At 35.9% G+C, this 10,205-nt stretch overlaps 2 non-coding genes across 2 annotated transcripts; one reads left to right on the forward strand and one right to left on the reverse strand.

Moving 5' to 3' along the window:
- Positions 1 to 255: 255 nt before the first annotated feature.
- On the forward strand, positions 256 to 362 carry LOC145110081 (small nucleolar RNA R71). Its single transcript, XR_013709464.1, has one exon. It is a non-coding gene; the product is annotated as a small nucleolar RNA R71 (small nucleolar RNA).
- Positions 363 to 9,630: 9,268 nt separating this feature from the next.
- LOC145110072 (small nucleolar RNA R71) lies at positions 9,631 to 9,737 on the reverse strand. The gene has a single exon (XR_013709455.1). It is a non-coding gene; the product is annotated as a small nucleolar RNA R71 (small nucleolar RNA).
- Positions 9,738 to 10,205: the final 468 nt, after the last annotated feature.

The following is a 10,205-nucleotide window of genomic DNA, read 5'->3' on the forward strand; positions in this document are numbered from 1 at the left end:
TTCTTCAGTCCATACTCTCGAGCTTTTCCATCACAACTTCCAAATCCATAGAAGCTTCATTGCCATTCGTTTTCCCTCTTGTCACATCTTCTTGAGGATTATGATACTCTCTTGAATGGTTGGGGATTAATTTCTTCTATTAACTCCTTGATAGTAGCAAGATTCTTCTTTGTCATTGGTCCTTAAGAATCAAGGAGTTTCCTTGTGGTCACATGTACCACATCATAGAATATAAAAACTTATTGTTGCATGTTGAGATCATGTTGAGGGAAATTTATGACCAATCCCTTGTATCTCTCCCAGGCTTCATATAAGGACTCGCCATTTTCTTGTTGAAAGTTAGCAATATTCTTCTTCAATCTTGAAACTTTGGAAGGTGGACTGAACTGCAAAATGAATTCTTTTTAAAGGTTGGCCCATGTCTGAATAGGTCTAGGTGCAAATGCCTTTAGCTAACATTTTGTTCCTCCTTTGAAAGTTATTCGAAGTATTCTCAGCAACACGAATTCGCGTGGAACATTGGGAATATTAAAGTAATTTGCAAAGTCCAAAACTTCATCAGTATGCTTGTAGGAATCTTTGTGGTCCTTCCCCTAGAACAAGATATCTTTAAGCATAGTGAGAATATGCTCATCGAGTTTGAGATTGGTGGCTGCTAGAATTTCAGGTGGTACAAGACCCATCCGTTGTCCTTACACATTCACTTCTTGTAGTCTTCCATTATCATCGTTATAATGCCCGCTATCTCTTCTTCCACGCTTTTTATGTTGTCCTCCGAATTGTCTTCAATTTCTGGCTCATAGCTAATGCCCTTCTTATCAATTGTCTTCTCAAAACATTGGAATTTCTCGGTTTGAAAAGTGTTGGTCGATTCTCCAACATTTTTGTTTTTCTTTTTGTGGAACGCAGATTCAGGATCTTCAAGTGGTGGTATGATAGGAAATTGTGATCCCCTGGTCCTAAATCACTGAAATAAAACAAAAACAAAATGCATAAAACAAATAAAAGTAAATAAAATGAAACTGTTCGCACAGTGACCAGGACATGAACGATCGGGCCCACGACGACTACTGAATATAAAGAAAAATTAAAACAATGCAGAAAAAATAACCTTTTGCGGTTTTTACCCCACAAAAAGGATTAAATAACTAAAAGTAATTAAATTAAAAATCAAATAATCCGTTTCCCGGCAACGGCGCCAAAAACTGGATGTGCAATTTATATATAGTACCAATTTTAAATTTATAAACCTAACCTACCTAACTAACTAATTGCACTTAGGCAGTGTGCCTAGTCAAAATTATAGAATAGTTTAGGTAAGTCGGGTGTCGAACAAATGGAACATAATTTCAATATATAAAATAATTATTAATAATTAAACTAAGAAATAAACTTTAAATGGGGGGGTTTACTGATTTTGCAAGATCAAAAGAACTTAAATCAACAACTACCAAATATCACTATTACACTAAGAAAAGAAAACGATTTGAATTAATATTTTAAAGAGTACTTTCGTTAGATCCGAATTCCCCCTTTTACCTATGGTTGGTTTCTATTAAATTACTATTGTTGGTTACCAAATTATGATGTAACTAGTTATTATGATCAAATTCCTAGTTGTTACCAATTTATGACTTACTATGTTATGATCAAACCCAAGTAAACACGAAACTGGTATTAAGATAAATTTGGCTATGCACGATAAATCTAAGAGTTACTTTTCTATGATCAAGTCAAGCAACTAAGCACAAATTATGATTCAATTACGCTTTCTAACACAATTAAAGTTACTAAATATAATTACCTAATCTAAGATTTGTCCAATCCTAGCTCTAGCAATTTAATGATCATAAACCACTACTTAAAGACATTCATGCAAATAGAATGATCATCTACTACACAAAATTTGTATCAAGGCAATTAAAAACTAGGATTTAAACATGTCAGGATTTGATTTATCAACACTAGAAAAACCAACAATAAATAGTGATAAGATTGAAATCAACTCATAGTTCAAAGGGTTCATTATCACCAATGAAAGTAGAAGGGATTTAGCCCATAATCATAATAGAAAAACACATAGAATCGAAACAAATAACACTAGACATATTTAAAGCCAACAAACCGAAACATTTAATGTTGTTTTATTCTAGATCACTTCAACAATTTAACTCCAATCGATTTTTGAACTTCCAAGGGTTCTCTAGAGGGTTTTTAGTCTTCAATAGTTGAGGATAACTTGGATCATAAGGTAGGGTTGAAGGTAGAATCGCAATATATATAGTTTCTAAAAACTGGCTCCCACGTCGTGACAGATAGGCTCCACGGCGTGGAGTTCTTTTATAACACGTATTCCCCAAGTCGGTTTCTCTAATTGCGGATATTCTTTTCACCACGGTGTGGCTAAGGATCTCCATGCCATTGGCTTCAGAATTCTTGAGTTCTTTGACTTTGGTTGACTTGGCCAACTTTCTCCTACTTCCAGTTCTACATTTTGCTTCCTTTTTATCCCTAGCATGTCTTTGCTGCTATAAAACAAATTTTAAACATATTTAGCACCTTTGGTCCTAAAATAAATATAATTATAGTTAAAACATTAAGATAATTCACAAAAATATGAATAAATATAAAAATATCAAATTGCAAGTTAGAATTGCCTGATAAATTAGATGCCTTATAGCCCAGGGATTTGCTTTTTGATTGTTTCTTAGAACCTATATTGATACTAATTAGTTATTTGACAAATACGTTAGGTTACATGATCCTAGAATTCAATAGTTTTAGATTGCTTGATTTGGCGCTATTTCGTATCTCTCGTATGAGTCTAACCGTTGTAGTGTCAGATCTTTCAGTTGATAGACTTTTTGCTTTTAGAATCATGTAATCTTATTTGACCGATAATTAATTAATATTGGTAGTAGTTCTTCCTCTGCTAATAGTAGGGTAAAGTGTAATGGAATCTTAAAAGGAGAGTCTAGGAAGTTTAATACATGCTTGATAGGGCATATATTCGTAAGTTAGGGAATCGGTAAAGATGAAAAGTTCTAGTGGAGTTTAGGAAAACTTATTATATATGGTCATCAGACACATACATATATATGTTTAGTGGTTATTGTGTGTAGTTTCGAAAATGACTTGGAAACTACGAAAAGTTTTTTGGGACTGGTATGAGTAGGTGTGAAAGGTAGTAGAGGCCTATACTACCCGAATCGCATGACTCGCACTTGAATGTGGAAGAGTCACAAAGTTGCTAAGCTATTAGTAGTTAGGACGAGAGTGTGGCTAACACTATGAATCGTTTCGTTTCCATCATTACCTATCGTATGGTGATGTCTAGGAGAGTGACTTTAGTTCGGGCCCAAGTGACCATATAGGATTGAATCCGAATAAAGTATATTTGTGTGAGTAGTTTAGGTTTTGAGAACCTTGTCTAATGTAGTGCCGAATGTAGTTATGAGAATGAAGAATGACAATTGGAATGTGACAAGGTGGTCTTCCAGAGAAACGAGAAGGATGAAGTGAATTCAGCAACTGTCGTTGTTTCTAGTAGTTCGACTACATTAGTAGAATCCCTTATACTCTTAGTTATACATGTACGTTAGTGCGTTTTAAGACGAATTTGTGCTTGTTACGACCTTATCCTGTTTCAATCATGATATATGAGAAGATCACTTAGGCACAATCAGTAGTACCAAGATGAGAACGTCGAAGGTCATTGGATATGACAACCAAGAGTTTCTTTAAAGTAAAAGGGCTATAAATCACATAGGCAAGGCCAACTCTGACTCTGGTTAGTTACAAGCAACAACAGATGATGGGTCGCACCTAAGTGGTGGAGAACCGACCCTAAAGGAGAAAGTACGACGGGAAGTTTGATCTTGACATCAAGGTCTAGGAGAGAAGCAGCATGAGTAGGATGAAGTTGTTAGATTCGTTAAACGGGTAACAGAAGAAGGAAGTCTTCTGTTAGATTACCCACATGCATTGAGTTTCTTTCTTCTCGAGGAAAGGTTGGTCTTTCATCCCAAGCGACTAATCGGATTTAGGAAGTAGCCGAATTCCTAGGTGCAGCTAAGATAGTCAAGAGAACCATTTAGGTTCGTACCGTCATGTAAGAGAGATATATCCTCGCAATAGAGGATCAGGAATTTTATAGGTGGCGTAGTTTCCCATAGAGAGTGTCAAGTACTCAAGGGATACACCAAATTTGGGATTTAATTTCAACCATTGTAAGAAATTAGTTAACCCATGCCAAAGGATTTAAGCAGTAGGATCGACATCAAAGAATATAATGTTTTCGTAAGTACGATTAGAGACCCATAGGAGAGGACAATTCGAAAAGGACTATACTAATTAACACTTCAATGAAATTTGGGTCAAACTTTTAAAAAGAAAAGATATGTTGTGATAAGTAGATATCAAGGAAAAAGGATGAGTTCCTTTAGGGCGGTCAGATAATGGTTATGAGTCTTTAAGACTACCAAAGGGTTGATAGTGAGTCTTCAAGATCGAGGGGGATGATGACGAGAGCGATCTGGCATCAAATCCCAGTAGTTGGATAAGTGCCACGACATACCATGAACAAATTGCTCGAACCATAGTTGTACCTCGATATATATAATTAGTTAGTGCCTTGCGAGAAGGTCATTGGTGACCTAGTGTTCATTATAATATAGTAGGAGGAAAGATGAGAAAGCCTTATAATGAGTTCGTCACCAATACTAGAGTATTGGTTCCAAATTTTTCACGTCAGTAAACCCATTGTAGTAATTCTGGTTAAATTTCAGGATGATGGAACTCCTAAACTAGGTAAAGAAACCAATTACAATCCAGATTCGCCTGTGTATTAAGATATGTTGTAAGCCTTTTTAGAGGCATGATCCGGAAAGTGCATTTCGTTAGGATGTCGTAGATAGATTTCCTTAATTAATCGTCTTATATCAAGTCGACTATGTTCCTGATCAAAGGAACAAATCAACATTTCATGTCTGAAAGCAATCGTCAATCATAGCGTGTAATTTATGGAAGTCTAAACCAACAAATTCCCTATTTTGGAAGATTTCGCGAGGATTCTGTTAGTACGTCTTAGGTAGAAAATGAAGTTCTACAACCGATTAAGTACGGAGGGACGAATCCAATGCAACAACGTCGGCTAAATATTAGGCTGATTCTGTGAAACCCCAGTAGGATAGTATAGAAATTATCTTACGGTGTGCTCGGAATCGGATTTCGGGGATGAAATCTCTATAAGTGGGGGAGAGTTGTAACATCCTGTTTTTGTTCTATAGTTTAAACAACCAGTTACATAAATAGATATCTTTGATAGAGGACTATTTAGGATAAATATTCTTGACTAAAGTCGTGGTAATCGCAAAACCAAGAGTGTGCGTATAGAGAACGTCCAAATCTGACTTATGATTTTTTGAAGTTTTAGTGTCGCAATGTACGAAACATAAACCAAAACAAAAATGGATCGATTGTTAGGAAAAACAATTTAAACGAGAGTTGAAGATCTCATCCATGTGATCCCGTTGCTATAAAGATAGTCGATAACGGAGTTCATATGAAAAAGTTATGATTTTTATACGAGCTTTAATAGTGTAAGCCTGTTAAAAATATAGCTTTAAAAATAAATTGAGATTTAGCCGACAGAGTCTGAATGAAAGTTGTAGATCTTGTCGATAGCTACGCGTGGATATAAAACGCTTCAAAACGGAACTCGTATGAAGAAGATATGAATTTTTGAAGAAATGGATATTCCTCGCGTGCACTCGCACACAATGGTAGAGTGCGCGACGCACACTGACTCTCAAACCGTTATCTGCCACAAGTCATGCGACTAGCGTAGCCATGTCACCAGGTCCGATCAAGTGCGCAGAGCACACCTGCCAAGTTCACGACATGCAAACAAAATTCCATTTATAAATACCCTTCGAACTTCATTCCATTCCCACACACTTTCAACTACTCTCTCTCTCTCTCTCTCTCTCGAATTTCTTGCTGCTTTAGCTATAAATTTCCCTTAGTTTTAGTCTTTGGCGAAGCCCTGAGATCCTTAGAAGCCCTGAGGTATTAGATAGTCGGTGAATAGAAGCTCCCAAATTAGAGTTATACCCGCATAATTCCCGGTTTAACAAAAAACTCTCTGTAAGTTAGGCTATACTTACTATGCTTTATGTATAGCTTATATTTATATTCATAGTTATTCTTATGAATGTATAAATAGGAGTTATAAGTAATTCCATTTTTAATGCTGATTGATCTACTTACGAGAGAGTTGTCTAGAGTGGTCACGTTGGTTTGGTTGTTGGATTTCAGAAAGGCTATACGTCGAAATGATCCTGCCTCCCAACTGTCCGGTTTGGTTGATCCTTATTTGACCGAACTCTGGATGTTTATTGGGATTAGTGATGGATATGGCTTTCGTTATCACATTGTTATAGGAACTGATAAGCTTTAGTATTCTAGGTTAACATATGTTAGACGTGTTACCTATTACGCTGGAGGGATATCTGACTATCGTCGGAGTAATTGTCCAGGAGAGTTATCTGTCTATACTATGCATTACAATACACATCCATGTATGTTAGGATAGATAACTAATAGAGGAGAGTTGATAAATTAGTCTCTATGTGCTTAAGTCTAAGCTGGTATAATTGTGCTTGTATTATTAGAATCTAAAGTGTAGTCTCTATATGCGTAATTTTTGTAATTAAAGACTTAGTTAGGGGATGCTGGTGGAACAGTTAAAGAGGCCAGGAGCCTATAGTCATGCGTGTTGACGAAATGGCATGTACCAGAAGCCAAGATGGGTCTACTCCAACAACCATCAATCCGGGAATGTAAACAGGAACAGATAACCATGGACTTCATAACGAAGTTGCCAAGAACTTCAAGTAGTTATGACACCATTTGGGTAGTGGTTGACCGTTTGAGCAAGTCCGCCCATTTCCTAGCCATCAGAAAAACTGACAAGCTGGAGAAACTCACCAGAGTCTGTCTCAAAGAAATAGTCAGACTACACGGTATGCCAATATCTATTATCTTGGACCAAGATAGCAGATTCACTTCCAAATTTTGGCAATCATTGCAGAGGTCCTTAGGAACCAAACTAGACATGAGTACTATATATCATCCTCAAACGGATGGACATAGTGAAAGGACGATACAAACTTTGGAAGACATGCTCCGCGCTTGTGTGATAGACTTCGGTAATGCATGGGATACTCACTTACTTCTAGTTGAGTTTCATAGAAAAATAGTTATCACTCTAGCATTAAGGCTGCTCTATTTGAGGCGTTGTACCAACGCATATATCGTTCTATGATATGCTCAACATAAGTTAGAGATACTCAACTGGATAGAAAGCATGTTGGAGATTGATATATGCATATTTAACTACAAATTTCATACACTATCTTAATACTTGTAGCTACAACTATGCTTATTTTGGGACAAAAGGTACTTATTATGGTTGAAATATGCTTGGGATGAAAAGGAAGCAAACGAGGTGCTGGAAGCAGGAAAATGTGGGCTAAGTCAAAATGAAGAAAAAGAAGGTTTGAAGATAGAAGACCACAACGTGGTGATCATCCACCATGACGCGTCGAATGGAAGATTCTCGACCAATGAGCTGACATGGAGAATACAGGATATCCATAAAGACCACGATGTGGTGCCTCATAACCACTTCGCAGTGACCAGATATATGGAAATCATATATATATCCGATCATTATGTCAAATGGAGAGAGAGCTAACCGATTTTCTGAGAAGGATTGCGACTAAACCCTATGGAAACCTTGGAGAAGATTAGAAATCAATTGAAGCTCAATTGTTGAAGAGACCTAGAACAATTCTACATAGATCTAATACGTTTGCTAAACATACTCATGTCTAGTCTTATTCGCATAGATTTTGTGTGTTTTTCTGTTATTATGAGAGGCTAAAAACCTTATAATTCTATTTGGTGAAGATAAACCTGATCCTTATGTGTTGATTTTGATTTATGGATGATTTATATAATGTTACTTGTGTTTGATAATTAAAACCCTAGCATGTCTTTGTTCTAGTTTATGTTGCTTATTAATCAAATTTTGTGTGATAGTTGATCAATCTAATTGCATGAATTTGTCACCTAATTGTTTATGATCATTAAATAATTAGAGCTACGATTAATCATATCTTAGATAAAGTAATTAAAGCTAGTAACTTTAACTATGTTAGAGAGCATAATTGATCTTAATTTGTGCATGGTTGCTTAACTTGATCATAGGAAAGTAACTACTATCATTCATAGTCCAATTTGTGCTCATTATCAATTTGGTGTTTAACTTGTGCTTGATCATTGCATGGTAATTCAAAAATTGGCATGTCTAGATATTTGATCATAATAGCTAGTTAAAAAATTGGTAATCAATATATTCCATCCACTAGAAATCAACCATATGAGAAGGGGAAATCGGAATTGAATAGAAGTACTCTTCAATGTTGAAGTAAATTCGTTTTTATTTGCTTGCTTAGTTGGTAATTTAGTAGTGAATTGAATTAAGTTGATTTGATCTTAAAAAATCAGTAAAAACCGCTAATTTAAGTTTGTTTTCTTAGTTTAATTAGAAGTAGTTATATTAATTAATCAAATTTCGTTCCCATTGTTCGACACCCGACTTACCCAAGTTATTCTATAATCCGGCTAGGTACACTGCCTGTAGGTACATATATTAGTTAAGTTAGTCAGGTTATAAATTTAAAACAAAAAGGTAATTTTTTGCATATTAAAGCTTTTGGCGACATTGCTGGGGAATGACTTATTTTATTTTTAGTTTAATTGCTTTTAGTTATTCGATCCTTTTTGTGGGGTAAACACCGCAAAAAGTTATTTTTCTGCATTTGTTCTTCCGTATGAACATCCACCATGTCGTGGGCATCTTGACCACATCGTGGTTTGGTCTTAGTCAATCTTTAGTTTATTTTTTTCTATTGGTTTTACGCGTTTTGTTTTTTTTTTTTTTTGTTTCAGCGATTTATGACCCGTGGATCCAACACTCAAATAATTCCACCATTGAAAAATCCATAATCAGCTTTCCACAAAAAGAAAGACAATAAGTTCGATGAGTCTAGCAACACTGTTCAATATGAAAAATTCGAACTTTTTGAAAAGACTCCAAGCAAGAAGGAAGTAGGATACGATCCAGAAATATCTATCGACAAATGTTCAAAAGACGAGATAAAAAGTTAGGTTGAAGAGATGGCTAACATCACAAGAATGACTATGGGAGATTACAAGAAGTGGATTCGTGAGGATAATGGACTAGGGCTTGTACCGCCCGAAATTCCAGCTGAAAGAGGTTTTGAGCTCAATGGGCACATTCTATCAATGCTCAAGGACATACCTTTTTCTGGGAAGGAATCTGAGGACACATTTAAACACATCAATGAAAGAAAGGACATTGCAAACTACTTCTATGTTCCAAACGTGCCATGAGACTCAGTGTTACTTAGGATGCTTCCAGTGACATTTACCGACAAAGCTAAAGTTTGGTTGAAATCACTCATGCTCGGATCCATTACTACTTGGGACAATCTTCGTGAAGCCTTCTTTAAGCAATTTAGCCCACCTTCAAAGATCTCAAAGCTCAAAAAAAAGATTTCTAATTTTCAACAATAAGTTGGAGAAACATTATATGAAGCATAGGAGAGATACAAAGGGTTGATTAGCAGTTGTTCTCAATGTGATCTAATTTTCCAACAAGAAGTGTCGATTTTTGTATGATGGGGTGAATGTTACAACAAGGCAACTTCTTAAATCTCAAGGACTAATGACAAAGAAAGAACCAGCCACCATTAAAGAGTTAATTAAAGAATTTCCAAAGCAATCGAGAGAGTATTATAACCCACAAGAAGATGTTACTATAGGTAAAAGAGATGGAGGGAACGAGAACATTGTTGCAATCATTACTAAAGTAGAGAATGTGAATAGGCAAATGACGAAATTGGATCAATCTATACACGCCATAAGAGTTAGATGTGACAATTGCCATGGGCCTCATTTCACGATGGATTGCGATTTGGATAAGCACAGGAATAAGAAAGAACAAATGTTTTACTCTAGTGGTGAGAAATATGATGAAGATTGGAGAAAGCCAAAAAAAGAGTGGTTGCTTTATGAAGAGTACAAGAAGTTAAAGGACGAGAAATATAGACAAA

Source organism: Lactuca virosa, chromosome 4 (assembly GCF_052849685.1).
Source record: "Lactuca virosa cultivar CGN04683 chromosome 4, Lactuca_virosa_CGN04683_v6, whole genome shotgun sequence".
In the NCBI taxonomy this organism is placed as follows: Eukaryota; Viridiplantae; Streptophyta; class Magnoliopsida; order Asterales; family Asteraceae; genus Lactuca; species Lactuca virosa.